Below are 16,109 nucleotides of genomic sequence, written 5' to 3' on the forward strand. Positions count from 1 at the left end.
GGATGATTGATAGCTGGGGAGAGAGGGGAGTAGATGGAGAAATGGGTGTGAGGAGATGGAAGGAGACTTCTTCGAACTGGGTCATCTCTCGTCAGCGTAACTCACGGCAAGAAAATACACTCCAGTCAACACACACCCACGGGTGTGTACAGTTGGCAAATTCTGTAAAATCCTGTTAAAAACCTCAGAATAACTTTATAAATAAAAAACTTCTCTGTCTCGATGCTCAGCACTGAGGAAGGAAGCAGGAGCTGTGAAGCCTGCACCTTCTGCAGCAGTTGATGAGGTGACAGGGACGTGCCCGAGGCTCTTTTGCTTCAACCAGGGGGGTTTGAGGGCTGCACTGATGGGAGGTTTGCCCAGGAGGGAGCCTGGCACCACCACCCCTTCTCTGCAATCTCTTTTGGGCTTGTATCCTGCTGTCTGCCAAGGGGTCATTGCAGCAGAGGGCCTGGGCTGGATGGTGGAAGGAGCCCCTGAAGAATCTGTCCCCATGGCAGGTGGGTGCAGGGCTCCTGGGATGGAGCTGAGCTGGGGGCTGGTTACTGGGCACAGCTAAAGGAGTAACAGGTCCTGGTTTATTCTGGGACAGCTGAGAGAAAATGGAATTAAGGGAGAACTTAGGGTGTGATGTCTATGGACAAAATGCAATAATACAAGAAATAAGTGTGATGCTGGGACCTCAGGAGAGGGCTCTTCTCCAGGACTGGAGCTGTGGGAAGAGCCTGGTCTCCTAAATCCTCTCCCCCAGACCTCAGGGAGCCCTGCAGCAGAAGGGTGTCCTTGTGGGAGCAGCCCACCATCCCTTTTCCCCCCAAGATTCCAGCTGGTCCCCAGAGGAGGCCCCAGGACTCTTCTGCCATCCCTGCCAGGCAGGTCACTGGGAATGGTCTGTGTGCTGGAGGGGATGAGGGCTGATCCTGGGAAGCTGTCAGGAGCACCCTGCTGTGTGTGCTATTGACAGAGATTAATTTCTTGTTAAAGAGCTTTCTCTGATTCCATTAAGGGGAGCACCAAGACACCTCACAAATTTGCTGACCTGGTTCAGGCTGTTTGCTTGTCAGTCAGACTAATGCACCCTGGCACTTCCCCGGGTAATTTGCTGCCTGGGTTCCAGCCTGGCAGCTACAGCACCTTATCCATCACCTTGCTTAAAAACCAACATTTGCATCCATGTCTTAGTGGCACCACAACAGAATCCGCAGGCTCTCTGCACTTCAGAGCCTCCAAAATGTGAGGAGAAGCTTTGAGAAAATGAAGCAAGTTTGAGAGAGAAGTGTCAGAACTCGTCCCCCTGTGCCTCAGGAGCCTCCAGCATCCCAGGGACCTTCTCCAGCTGAATATTTGCCCTGTCTCTGCACAGCTGGGGTCACCTCTATGAATGCTTCTTACCTCTTCATCTGCCTCTTCCTTTTATAAGATTGACTAAACATGGAGACCCTGAGCTGCAGCAGAAAGAGGAGGCACACCCTGTAAGTCTGTGGGGAGCAATTATTACAGAGGAGTTTAGTCTTAATTTGTTGAATGGGGAGAAAAAAAAAAGAATGAGAGGGGAAAAAAAGATCAAAAGGGAGTTTTTCCTGCACTGCAGGAAACTGGGGCTGGGAAAGAGCTCTTTTGGAATTCAAAGAAATCAGGTTTTTAAAGAGCAGTGATCCACAGAGGTGCAGCTTGATGATTGTCTTGATGGCAGGACAGGGGCTTGGAGGGGTGAGGAGGTGGCAGCTCCATGTGTCCTTGGGCATGTTCCTGACAGCAGCAGTTGTGTTGAGGTCCTGAGGCTGCAAGGGCAGCACTGCTGCTTGCCTGGGCTTCCTACCACTGGAAAAAAGCCTCTGGAGATGCTAAGAGAGAATTTCATCCTGACTCTTTGCTCCCAACTTCACGCTGCTTTTCCTGTGGGATCAACATCAAAGCATCTGGGAACTATTTGGAGCTTCACTAACTGTGGATTGAGTTCTTTCCACTCAAAGCAGGGACCTGCTCCTCTGTCCTGGCAAACCCAACACACCAGCCTGTCCTGGGAGGGCAGTGGGTGCCTGTGGAGCCACCCCCAGCCCAGACCTCTTGGTGAGACAGGTGGCTCTGGAGAGGGATGCTCTCTCCCTGTGTCCCCCATCTCCTATTTCTAGGAGCAGGAAGCTCCTTGATCCCTCCTCCTCTTGCCCCAGGAGCTGGTGCAGTGTATTTTGCTGACTTGCAAGGAGCTCCTTGTACCCTGTGGTCTGGGTGCTGGTCCCTGCCCATGGGCTGTGAGCTGAGCCCACCCTGTGGCAGCTGCTGGGCTTTTGAGGTGGGGGGAGACTGGACAGAAAGCTCTGCAGGAACCATCTGTGTCCATAGATAGTGCAATGGGGGTTTAAAAGAAGAATATCCTTCAAAACACTGACAGAATTAATCAGCTATGATTAAGATATGCCAATGGGATGAGTGCATTCAGGTTCTATATGCTGGAAAAGCCAAAATAAACTTACCCTTGCCATGTGAGGGACCTTGTAACTTGCCTCCTGGTGCCTCTTCCTGCGCTCAGCCTGAGCTGCTGGTCCCTGCCAGCCCCACAGGGGCTGAACACTGAGCACCAGACCCCGGGAACTGGCTCCTGCTGCCTTATCCAAGCATTCCCAGCTCTGCTGGTGGGAAAGCTGGTGCTGGTGCACGGGAGCAGCTCTGGGTGGCAGCCCATGGGGGGGGATGAGGGAAGGTGGCATTTCATGACCCCAGAGCTGTTCCCCAAGGATTTTTTCCCTGGTGTCTGAGCTCCCCAGGCTGGCTGGGCTGCCTGCCCTTCCACCCCATCCATTACACCCCCCAGCAGTGCCAGGCAGACACCCCGACCTATTTACTTGACAAATTCTGCTGCTTGTTATTTGAGGGATCGGACAGACCCGGAGCTTTTGGGAGATTAATTTTTGATTTATTGTTGCCTCCGATGATTTATTCTGATCCTTCCCCAGGGAGAAGACGGGGCTGTAAATATTTCAAATGCCTTTAACTGGTGACAAGAAGCACTGCTGGATGGGAACGGGCTGGATGGGAGATGGAAATCATAGCAGCCTTTCTGCTGAATTACTGAGAGGCAACTCCCAGCGTCTGCGGGGCTGTTTGAAGGGAGGCAGAGGGAAAAGAAACCTCCCCACATGGTAAATTGTTATCTTATTAACTGAGACGACGCTCTTGGCTTTCTCCATTTGCCCTGGGAGCTGCTGCTGATCGGGATGAATTGAATTTCAAAGCAGGATAGAGCCTCGCTGAGAGCACGTGGTGCTGCCTGCTGGGAAACGGGGGCAGCTCGTAGGAGCTGAGCTTAAAGAGGGCAAATAACCAAGGAGAACCCCCCCTGGCAAGGGGCTGTTGGAGCCCTCTGCTCCTGAGATCTTAAGGTGCTTTACAGCAGGGGGGGGAACATCCTGCTGTCCCCATCTTGTGGGTGCAGGCCAGAAAGGGCAATAGTTAGGTCACTTAATGAACCAGCACCAGAGGCAGGAGAAGCCCTTGGGTCTCCTGGTGTACTGGCCAATGTCCTGGCCACTGGGTCCAGCTGTTTCTCAGGAGTCCCAAAGGGGCTTGATGTTTATAACCATGAAGACAAACTCTCCATTGTCAAGGAAATGCCTCAGAACTTCCTTATTTGGCCCCTGCCTGAGTTGGGCTTTTCTTTCACTCCAGCTACTGGGGCAGAAACCTTCCTGTGGAGGAGTGTGAGGCTCCCGGGGTGGTCCCAAGGCAAGGCAAGAGCCTGTGCTGCTCCCTCCAACGAGGCATCCCTCCTGGCTGCTGAGCTTCCTCCCTGCTGTGAGGAACCTGATCAAAGAGAAGCCAGTTACAGCTCTTGGGGAAGAGCAAAACCACAGGCACCTCCTGATCAGTTATGCAAAATATGCAAACAGGTTTCTTTCTTTCTTTCTTTCTTTCTTTCTTTCTTTTCTTTTCTTTCTTTTCTTTCTTCTTCTTTCTTTCTTCTTTCTTTCTTCTTTCTTTCTTTCTTTCTTTCTTTCTTTCTTTCTTTCTTTCTTTCTTTCTCTTCTTTCTCTCTTTCTCTCTTTCTCTCTTTCTCTCTTTCTCTCTTTCTCTCTTTCTCTCTTTCTCTCTTTCTCTCTTTCTCTCTTTCTCTCTTTCTCTCTTTCTTTCTCTCTTTCTTTCTTTCTTTCTTCTTTCTTTCTTTCTTTCTTTTCTTTCTTTTCTTTCTTTTCTTTTTTTTTTTTTTTTAAAGAGACATTTCATGCCCTTCTCCAAAAGTTTGAGGCAAGTGAGAGCATTTAGGACTTGAGGCTTTGTCAGGATCCCTCTGTTTGTCTCTTTGCACACACGGATGATGCTCATACACATCTGTGCTGACCCTGGTGATGTTCCTGCCATGTGCCCATGCAGGGTGAGCTTTGTGTCACAGCTCTTTCCCAGCACCCCAAACCCTCCCACAACCTCCTGTAGTCTGTCTGGAAGGACAGCTGGAGTTGGGGCAGCATCCCTTTCAGGAAATAGAGAGATTTCCCATGGATTCTCTGTTCTTCCCAGCTGAAGCCCCTGTGCTGGGATCCCTCACCAGGCACCACTTGAGCAGTTCTCATGTCTCAGCTGCATTCCTGCTCTTCCCCATCAGTTTAATGGTGTGTGAAGAGGCAGCAGGCACAGGGCTTGGGGGAACCTTCTAGTTCTGTGCCCTCTGTTCATTCTACTGCAAATTCCTCTGTTCATTTTCCATCAGTGCTTGGAAATCCTTAGCAAGAGGCTTCGAGCACCTTCTTCTCCCCCCGGGTACAAGTGCTGCAACTCTGCTGATGGGTGGATAATCAGCACCAGGACTTTCCTTTTCCTAGGAAACCCTTCCACCTCTCCTCATTCACAAACAAAGCCACCCCAAATCTCCCCTGGCTGGGTTGTTCCCAAGCCCCCTTTGCCACCCATCAGCATGAGGAGGCTGTTGGCCATCACATTAAAGGAAGTGTGGCCAGCAGGGCCAGGGAGGGGATTCTGCCCCTCTGCTCTGGTGAGACCCCACCTGCAGTGATGTGTCCAGCTCTGGAGCCCTCAGCACAGGAGAGGAGAGACAGAGAGCTGTTGGAGAGACTCCAGAGGAAACCATGAATATGATCCAAGGGCTGGAGCAGCTCTGCTCTGGAGACAGGCTGGGAGAGTTGGGGTGTTCAGCCTGGAGAAGAGAAGGCTCCAGGGAGACCTTAGAGCACCTTCCAGTGCCTGAAGGGGCTCCAGGAAAGCTGGGGAGGGACTTTTCACCAGAGAGGGCAGTGACGGGACAAGGAGTAATGGTTTTAAACTGAAAGGGGAGATTTAGGTTAGACATTCTTGGAAATCCTTCCCCATGAGGGCAGGAAGGCCCTGGAACAGGTTGCCCGGGGAAGCTGTGGCTGCCCCATTCCTAGAGGTGCTGAAGGGCAGGTTGGATGGGGCTCGTGCAGCCTGGGCTGGTGGGAGGTGTCCCTGCTCAGGTTGAAACCTGGGGGTCTTTCAGGTCCCTTCCAGCCTTCACCATTCTGTGATCACTGTGCAACACCTGCAGGTACCAAGGTGACAACCACCCGGCGGGGCCACCCGCGCAGCCTTTTGCCCTCTGGCAAACAGCAGCCCTGTGCCTGTGGGTGAGGACACAGGGACCCCCCAGCATCTCCCCCTCCAAAAATAACCCTCCCAGACCCTGTTGGCAGAGCTGGCATGCGAGGGTGCAGCATCACCCTGGCAGCTCCCACCCATCCATCTCTGGCACCAGAGAGTGGGGAGGGCCCCTTGCCAGCAGCCAAAGCAGTGACTCCCTTCTCCATTTTGTTCCCTTTTGCCTGGGCAGCAAATAAAATCCTTTCCTCTTGCTGCTAAATTAGAAGGAAAGGAAGAAAAAAAAAAAACAACCCCACACAACCCAAAAACCCAAACCAAAACAACACTCCCCTCCCCAGCTTAACAATAAGTATCTTGGAGGAAAAAAAAAAAGGAACTGAAGCATTGAAGATAAAAGAACGGCTGTTAAATGAAAATGTTGAGGCAGAAAAGCATTAGACAGCACCAGTAATTGTTAATTTGTACTCAGATTTACTATGAAAGGGCTTTTATTACTTCAAATATGCATTTATTCTGGTTTTCCATTTGGAGCAGCAACACGCAGATGAGCTTTCAAACCCCCAAGGTATTGGGCAAAAGAAGAAATAAAAAAATAAATCCTTTAATGGATTTTCAAGTCTCTAGAAACAGCAACCACTTCTTTTTGGGTGGTGGTGGTGGGTTGTTTTTCTTTTGTGGCTGTTGCTGTTCAGAGCAATACCCTGAGCAATGCCAGCAGCAGGATGGCTGAGCTGTTAATTGGCTGAACTCCCTGGGGAAGGGGGGGGGGGCTTCACTGTGTGGGGGGGCTGAGACCTGGGGGTGCAGCAAGGGGTGTCCTGGGTTGTTGTTTGTTGTACAGAGAAGGCAGAGACTCTGCTGCAGAGCTGGTTGCAGGTGGTCAGGAGATTGCCCTTCGTGCCATACGCACCCAAATTAGGAATAAATCCTCCTTATTTCTGCTCTGCCGCAGGTGGGGAGTGTGGGAGTGGAGGCAACAGGAGCCCCCAGCAAGAAACCAACCCAGCAGCTTCAAATCCCACCTACTGTGGGCCCAAGGCTGTTGCTCCCCATCCTCTGGTTTGTTTTGTGCTCCAACGGGTCAGATCCCTGCCCACACCACTTGTTCCTGCCCACACCAGCCCTGGGTGCTGCCCATGGCTGCAGCCAGGAGGAAATTCTTCATTCTGAGGGTGGGGAGACCCTGGGACAGGTTGCCCAGGGAAGCTGTGGCTGCCCCATCCCTGGCAGTGTTGAAGGGCAGGTTGGATGGGGCTTGGAGCAGCCTGGTTCAGTGGAAGGTGTCCCTGCCCATGCAGGGGGTTGGATCTAGATGATCTTGAAGGTCCTTTCCAACCCAAACCAGCCTGTGATGCTGGTGGGTGGCTGTGACCAAGGCATCTAACCCAGGCACTGGGGACTGGAGCTCAAGGAGAGTTTTCTACCATGCATAGATATGTTGGGTTTGTTTTTCCTGCAAGAAATATTCTGGGTTAGATAGGAATCGATTCAGGGAAGTCTGACAGATGAATATTATGAACAAGATCAAATGAATTTATGGCTGTTGTCCCTTCTAGCCTGATAATCAATGAGCTGGCGGGGGAAAGATGCTGGAGTGGCCAAGTGTTGGGTCTGTATCAGCAGAAGGAAAAACAAAAGGAAAAGTCAAATCAGGCACCATCAGACACTGGCAGTCAGCTTTGGGATGGGTGCAGGCTGGAAAATGATTTGATTTATGGATGTCACCTGGAGCTGAGGGAGTCCTGGCACAACCTGCCCACCCCCCTGGCTCTGCAGCCAGTGGGGCTGCTGTGTGGGCATGAGAACCCACAGCAGCTGCTTCCCTCTGCTCTTTGCTTGCACTTTGCATCTTTTACTGATTACTCATGTTGCTTTAATAGCTGCATTCCCCACCTCCCTGGTGGGTGGTGTCTCCTCTGGGGACACGGGTGCTGAGACCCCCCGACCTGGCCCTGCTGCTCCCACAGCCCTGGTGCTGGTGCCTGTGCTGGCTCCGTTGCTGCCCCTCGGTTGATGAGCTGTGTGTGTCCTGCAGCTTTATGATCTGTGATTCCCTCTGAGGAACTGGGGTTTCTTACAAGTTTGTGGCAGAGGCTCCCAGCGGGTGGGTTTTACTGTCTCTGTCTGCTCCATTAACGAGTAATCACTTTCTCTCCAGCCCAGATCTGGGCTGGGTTTGTTTCTCGTCTCATTTTCTTTAGCTCTGGGTGAGCTTTGCTGGGCAGAGCTGGGAATCGTGACCCTCTCTGGTCCTGGTGCTAGTTCAGTTTCTCCAAATTGAAGGGGTTTTATCACGTTGGGTCTCACGCAGCCCCAGGGTGGGCAAGGGAGTGAGCAGAAGACTTGGCCTGTGAAGGATGCGGGCAGGGACACCTCTTCCAGGGTGGGCAGCTCTTCAGCACCAGAAAGGATGTAATGACTGAGGCACAATGAAAAGCACTGACACCCAAATCCTTTTCAGCCCTACAAACTCCTTGCTGCAGAAACCCCCCCCCCCCCACTTTCTCAGGATCACCCCAAGATCCCTCTCAAGCTCTGATGGATCCCCCCACCTTTTAATTCACATTCACCCCCAGGGTGCTCAGTGTCTGCAGAGGGGATACCAGAGTTAATACCCATCTCTGTGAGCAGACACCCAGAACTCTGCCTTCCAGCCTCCAAAGCCCAGCAGTTAATCCCAGCCTTCATGCTTGCTTGGCACTGGAGCAGGAGAGCCTGGGAACACCAGGGCTGCCCAAGGCTGGACCACCCCCCCTGACCCCCCCCCCGCATCCTTCCCCGTGCCCCTGCTGGTGATAAACATGTCGGGAGCACTAAGCTTGCAAGGATCGATTCTCTTCACAGGATCAACAAAGCAATTTGCTGTCTAGGCCTTGTCCTGTTGTGAATAATAATCAGCCATGGAAGCCCGGCCTGTGTAGCACCTTGTGCACTGGAAACTGGGAACTCATCAGGGACTGGGTTAGGCAGCGAGGGCAGGGAGTGGAAAAAGGGGAACAGAGGGAGGGCAATTCCAGCCACGGATTGTCAGCATCATCTTCTCAGATACCTAACCCGTGAAGGGGTGGTCAGGTTCTGGAGTGCTGCAGGCAAGCAGAGGGCACTGATTCAGCAGGGAGGGAAAGTGACTCTGCAGTGGGAAGGGGCAGCTGGGGCAGTGCCAGCTCTGCTGCCCACAGCCAGCTCAGGGAGCACAGGTCACTGCTGGGGTTGCTTCAGTGGTCAGTCATCATCTTGTTTTGCGTGGAGCCTCTCTTCTTAAAAGCTTCCTGGAATTAGTGGTCTCTTCTCCCCGGGGCACAGGCAGGGCAGGGGTTGCTGAGCCACTGGGCTGCACAGGGCAGGACATCTCCATCCCTGTGGAACACGAACCAACTCCCAACATCTCTTGAGGCCCTCTCCATAATTCTGTTCCTCCATCAGTCCCCCCGTGGGTGTGTGGAGCTGAGCTCTGGCCATCTCCCCAGGCTTTCTCTCCATGCACAGCCCAGCCCCTGCCCACTGGGTTTGTGTCACTCTCCACTGGACCTGGGGGTCACCCACGAGCGCTGCCTGTGCCAGCTGGGACAGGGGTGAAAATGCAAGAGCTGAATCCTCCGTAAGTGGCTGCATCAAGTGCCTTCAACCCCTGCAGAAGGCAGCCTTTGCCTGGTGCCCCCACAGCCTCTCAGCCCCCCCCGCCCTAGGGGACACAGCCAAAGCCTGTGTTGGTGTTGGTGCTGCACACACAAGGCAGGAAGACACAGGGTGTGTGCTCGCCCTGAGATCAGATGCAAAACCAGCTGCTGCCTTCACAGGGTTGCACGATTAACTCCAAATTCAGAGGAGGAGCACGAGGAGGGACCCATGCACACACCAAACTATACACGTTCCCAGCCATAAGAGTCCTGCCCGAGGGCCACAGGAGACCCACTCAGCTCTCTCTCTGACAGCAGCATTTTGTCCCTTTTGCTCCCCAGAGTGGTTTCAGCAAACCAACAGCAGTCCATTAACATTGAACCCCAGCCCTCCCTCCCCTTAGCAACAGCATCAATATTTATGATGTGTAGCTAATGCAGTCCACTTAGATGATTTCTAGGATTTCAGGTGGGAATTCTTTGTACAAAGGACCTCTATTACCTTGGAGTACAGGACGCTGCTGCTCACCTGCAAAACAAGCCTCGTGGATCTGTGACCTTTCTTTTACAAGCTATTTCATGCTGGAGAGACCCAGCCTGCAGCTGCTGCTCCATCACAGATAATTTAAATGGGAGTATAGGGGCCAGAAACATGCCTAATACTAATGGTTCCACTTAGGCATGTTTCTGTAAGAGTCTGAAAAGGATCAAGCCTATTGATTAATTAACTGATAACCCATATCCAGGCTTTGGTGCAAGCTCTGCTGCCGTGGGCTTGTGCCAGGTGCTGCTGGCAGGCACAGGAGATGGGGAGAGGGTTGAGCACCCTCAGGGTTGGCATTTTTTTGCCTCTTGCCTGGAGAGGCTGTTTGAAAAGCTGTGAAGTGTCTGTAGCAGGGCATGACGAAGAGCTCAGAGGCAGACGGGTGGTGATGGAGGGAGACTGATGTTGGGCATAAAAATTCAGTCTTTGACTGTTGAATCGGGCTCATGTTACGGGGCTGATGAATGGGAGGTGAGAAGGAATTAGTCAGGGGTTGAAATATTGTGCTGAGCAGCCCGTGAAGCACCCAGGAGGGAAGAGGAGACTGATCTCAAAGGCAGGGGGTGGGAGTTGCTGTGTTGTGGATGGGCAGCAGCAGCTCCTGAGGGTGTAAGTCTCTGTAAAGACTTGCTGAGTCTTCCCTGGGCTCTTGCTCCCACCCCAGGAGCTGACACCAGGACATGGCAGCTCTGTCCCGCTGGGGTTTTGTGCCTCCTGCTGCTGCTCAGTGAGGGCTTCAGGTTTTGAAGGCACTGACTGAAGGGACATTCATTCTCCCTGGCAGCAAAGCCTTTCTGCAGGAGGATCTTTTTCAGCTCACTGCCTGGCTAAGGAGGGCAGGAGGAAGTTTGTCTGGCTTTTTTAATTATTATTATTCATATGAACAGGACACTTGGCAGGTGTTTTCCAGTCAAGCAAAACCACTGCTGAGTGTTGATCAAGTCCATTTGTGCTTTGTTTTGGCTCAGACATGGCCATCTAAAGAAGGAAGCCAAATGCCTGGTGTGACCCAGGGCACTTACCATGCCTCCCTCCTTCCCTTCTTGGTTTTTCCTGGCATTAATTCTCTGTGCAAATCCAACCTGGCCTTTCCCTGTTGTCCCTTGCTTCTGCTGTCTCCTCTGGGTCCTTGAATTCATCTGTGGTTTATACAACCCCAGAGTTTCCCACCAGTCCCCAGGAGAGGGATGGCTTTAGGTCTGACACAGGGTGACCAGCTGGACGTTCCCCCTCCGGGCACTGGAGCCCCATGGAGGACACTGGGGACAAAGCAGCAGTTATTAGGGTGGTGGCCCAAATGCTGAGAACCCTGGAGGTTTCTATCACAGCGTGTCCTTCAGAATCAAAACTTCTCCCTGCTCCTACGAAGCCCCTGCCCTTTTCTCTCTAGGGCACTTAGCAGCCAAAGCCCAGAGTGGCAGTTGTTGAAAGCAGTTGACTGATGATTATGTTCCCTCTCTTTTAATTAAAAGCCTGGCATTTACAAATCAAAAATATCCACACCGGGATTTTTTTTTCCTGCCCTGGTATTTTAAATAATAATTGTTAATTATTAATTATTCATGATTAATGAATGCCTCGAACATCTAAATGTCTTCCTTCCAGATAAGCCTGTAAAATCATTTGCTATAATCGTGAGAAATCTGTTGGGCTGGTGACAAGGGTGAAGTCCTGGGTCCTTCTGAGGAGATGCACCAGATCTGGACTAAGACATGGCCAAAGCTGTCACCAGGGAAGGTGCTAGAGGGTCTGATCTTTGGATGTGCTCAGCTACATCTGCCTGCTCTATCAACCACAGGAAGCCCATTTTGTTCCTGCCTGTTGGAGACTGCCTGGATCACCTCCAGGGACAAAAACCCCCACGGGTGGGTCCGCAGCCACCCCCTCCTGCACAGCAACAGAAGGGAGAACTCAACCTTTGGGGTCTGAGACCAGCCTAAAGTTGAGCTCTAAAACACTGATCCCAGCCAAAGGACTTGGTGGGCTGAGGTTCAAGGGTGCTGAGTGTGTCACAGTCCTCTTGGCTTCACTCTACAGAGAGAACCGTGGGGTGGTTTGATGACAGTCACCACTGCTTGGCCATCCCTCCAGCTGTAGGGACTTGTTGTCAACTCATTAGCTTCTTCTGGGTCACCTTTTCCTTGCAGGATTCACAGCCAAGTTCCAAGTTTTCAGTGTCTGTGCAAACCCAACGGGCAAAGAAGATGGTCTGGTGGGCTGGGTGCATCCTCAGGGCAGAGCTTTGCTTTGCTGCAGGATTTCTCACCTAGATTTTTGCTTGAGTGGCAGCAAGATGTTCCAGTGCTGCACGGGGCTCTTTTTCCTCTTTTCTCCTGTCCAGCAAGTGAGTTGGCAGCACAAGCTGGTGTTTTGCTGCAATCTAGTGGTGTAACACATGAAACAGTTTCATGATACTCCCTTCAGGCTGAAGATGGACTCCCAGGCAGGTTTTCCCAGGCTCTGACCTAAATAACATTTGTGTTTTGTGCCTGTATTAACAATTCCTTCATCAAACAAAAGGGAAACAAAAGGGATGTACATTCTTTTTCATATTAAGCAGTAGAGATGGATGCTGCTCAAGGTATGTGATGCAGGAACATGTTTCAGGAAATTGAACCTTTTAAATGTGCCACCTGGAGATTGTTGGGAATATTAGGCAACATTCCTGACTTCTTGCATGATGAGCAGCTGCCTCATATTGCAAATCAAGGTGCTACGAGCACAGGCAAGGTGGCCTAGTCTCTTCCAGCTGACCAAGATCCTGACCCTCTGGAAGTAAATAAGAAAAGGGAGGCACTCAGTGCCCCTCAAGTCTGCAGGGGATGTTGAGAGAGATGTAGATGTGCAGGGAAAAGGTAAAGGGGTTTCCTTGTTGTGGTTTGTTGTGTTTTTTTCTCCTTCACTTCCCCTCAGCCCTTCCTTTGGACCCTGAAGAGCTCTAAGGGATGATGTAATTCAGATTTCCCTTGAAAATATTTCCTTTGCCTTCACCTTCCTCCCATCCCCTCGTGCAAAGCAGGAGGTTTGTGAGGGCAAGTGCTGGTGAGCACAGGGATGCACTGCCTGACCCCAAAAGGGGGTGTTCCCAGGGGGAAGGATGCTGGGCAAAGCTGCCTGGACTCTTGTATCTCATGTCTTGAAATCTATCTGGGAAGAGCAGTACCAGAGCAAAGCTTTGTTCATACTGAAGTGCTTAATATTTGATGGTAAACTGGTGTCACAAACAGGAGTCTCCAGGGATGCCTGGAGCTGAGCAGCAGAGTGGTCTCAGTGGCCAGGGAAGCTGGCTACTTGCCATTGGCCATGAAAGGCTTTGCCTTCAGCTGTGCCAGTGTGGTCCCCCCCCGCCGGGGCTGATAGCCCCCCTGGCCCCCAGAGCAGCCCCCTCACAGCCAGCATCCCACCGAGCAGCTCCCTGGACAAGGTTCAGAGCTTCAAGCCTGGGGCTGCAAACTGTGCAGAGGAATTTGACCCAGGTAGAGAGGGGGAATTGGAGGCAATCTGGGGGGAAACAACTGCTTTGGGATGCTGGTGTGCAAAAGCTTCCTCGGGTAAGTGCAGTTGGTGTCCTTGATGGTTTGGGGACAGAAATGTCAGTATTTTGGTGTGGACCTGTCTGATGATGCACCACAGGATTTCACCCACCTCTGGTTTGGGGTGAGTACGGGCTTGGTTGTCCCCACCAGGCAAATAAAGGGTTTATTTCTGGATCTAAAAGGTGAAGGAAACCTTTCCTGGAATGAAGGCTGGAACATGCCTGGCTGACACCACCTCTCCATGGGGTGCTGAGCTCTCGCCAAGCCAACTGCAAGTCTGTTCCCTCACTTCTGTGCCTGTAACGTGCACCCAGGGAACCTTTCCTGCCAGCGCCAAGGAGCTCATCCTCTTTGCTGAGCATTTGCAGGAAAATCAAGTAGCTGCTCGCTCAGTTCGCTGCAAACCACCTGCAGGTTTTCCCGGCCCGAGCCGAGCACTGGGCGAGATTTCCAACAGCCGCCTGCCCGCGGTTCTGGGGGTGCTTTGTGGGCTGGGTTTTGTGCAGGCTGCAAATAACCCCCCGTAGCAGGGAAAGCCCTTTTTGCTGGAGCAGCAGATGGCAGCACCGGACCAGGAATGGAGCGTCCCGGCTGTCCTGGGCATCCACCACCAGCCTCTCGGGTGGTTTGGTAGCAGTGGGTGGGTTTTTTGCATCCTTGTGCAGTTGCAGGGGTCTGGTGTTGCTGGGAAGTGGGATCCGAGGCGGCTGGAGTTGGATATTCATAAACGGAAGGATCCCACCCGTTTTATATTGTTGGCTGTAAAGGAAGAAATGTCTGTGCTGTGTTGTGTGCTTGCAGTGGTTTAGCAAAGTCAGGAGAGACGTATTTAAATACCAGTCCAGGTTTTTAATCCTCTGCACCAGTACTGAATAAAACTGCAGGTGTATTAGCAGGCAGGACACCTCTGCCAGGGCTCCTGGAGCTGGGATGGGAAGGGCTTCATGTCCTGTGCTCTCAACAGGGAAAGAACAGCCTGGCTGCAACAGCACCAGGATTTATGTCCCAGGGGCAAGTGAAGGTGCTATTCCATTAAAACAAAGGGCCTGGGATGCACATCCATCACCAGCTCTTCCTGAAAGGCTCGACTCTCACATGCAGGGTGCCCACAAATCCATCTTGCCAAGTGCAAATGCTTTAAGGTTAATCAATACTTTCTTCAGAGAGATTGGTTGGAGGGAAGGAGCTCATCTCATTTCTCCTCGTTGCCCGAGCCCTGGTTAACCCGTGGTAATTTGATTGCAGTGGATCTCTAGGGAGAAAGCAAAAGAAGGGAACCTCGAGTGAGGACAAATATCCCGAGTGGGTTTGGTGAGGAGTGAGAGCCAAGGAGGGAGCCCAGAGCTGCCGTGTCAGGACTCAGCCCCTCACCTCCCACGCCAGGGCTGGAAGGTCTGGCTCCATAACCAGTGCACATACGTGTCTCTGTTGGTTTGGGATGCCCTCCTAGTTCAGCCTCATGCTCACTGGGAAGCACCAAACTCCCAAGCTTATCTTCATGCTAATTTTCATTGCAAACCACCACAAATGTGTCTTCCAAGTACAGGATGCAATTTCTATTGCGTTTCACCCTTTGTCTCAAGTTGCCAATGGTTTGCAGCAAACTCTTGACTGGTTTGATCCTTGCTGCACCAGGTTGGTTATCCCTAAAGAGAGATTCAGACCAGGAGACACCTTTTGGTTTCATTTCACCCATGTACAACACGTTTGGATCTTCTCCAAGCTTTTCTTCTGAGCTCCACTCACTGTTTCTTCCAGTACATCTCACAGAGGTACATTGTAAAGGTAGCTACAAAGAGGAGGAAGCAAATTTTTGGACACAGCACAAACAGACCTGTCCTGTGTGTTGCAAATCAGTGTGCTGCAGGTGGGCAGTGTCCTCCTCCAGGTGGGATTATCTGAAAAAGAGATTCCCAAAAGCAAGAGGGGATACTTCAGTACCTTCCCAGCAGCCTGGTTTGCAACCAACACCACTAACGGGGGGGAAAGGGACAGACATTTGCAGGATCAAGGAGGAGGAGTAAACTTTTCAGTGTCCTGAGCAGCTCAGGAGCACAGGGAGCCCTCAGCTCCCTCTGGAGTGAGCAGCAATCAGCCTTTTGGAGGAGCACTCCATGCTGTTTAAGAGGGAGCTCTCAAAGAGTGACTTTCCCTGCTCCTGCCCCAAATCCAGCTGTCCCCTGGGATCCCTGCAGAAATGGCAAAGCTTGATGAGGTCTAACGTTTCCAAGGGTGCTGAGCAGCTCCGGGGTAACTGTGCCTTGGGACATTAACACTGCAGTGTCCCCAGTTTTGCACACCTGGTTTCCTTGCACTTCCTCCTGATCCCTTTTTGCTCCCAGCTTTTGCCTTCACTTTCACCAACACCCTGGCACTAGGGGGGTGGGGGTGGGTGGCTGGAGCTCTGCTCGGAGCTGGGCTCTGCCCTGCCTCAGCTATTCTTAATTGATTTCTCTTCCTGCATGTACAGCAGCTGGGCTGTTGCCCTCCTGCAGCACCTGCTCTCTCAATCCAGTTTTGTGGTGCTGCATCTACTACTCAGTAATAAAATTGCAGCCTCCAGCTTCTTTTCCAGATCCCCTGAGGAAGGTTCTTTCCTCTGGTGGTCCAGTGGACCCTGCAGGAGACACGTTTCCCTCCTGACATGGGAATTTTTCCCTGACTTTCATGGGATGGCAACACATGTAAATGCACATATAGATATTTTGGGGGCAAAGTCAGGAACACCAGCACTTTGTGATGAACCCCTAAAGGGCTTCAATATGTCAGCATGTTCAATATATATTGTCTAGAGGTTATGCCAAATCCATAGGGATCAGTGTGTTGCTTCTAGAGTCTATATTA

Source organism: Apus apus, chromosome 23 (assembly GCF_020740795.1).
Source record: "Apus apus isolate bApuApu2 chromosome 23, bApuApu2.pri.cur, whole genome shotgun sequence".
In the NCBI taxonomy this organism is placed as follows: domain Eukaryota; kingdom Metazoa; phylum Chordata; class Aves; order Apodiformes; family Apodidae; genus Apus; species Apus apus.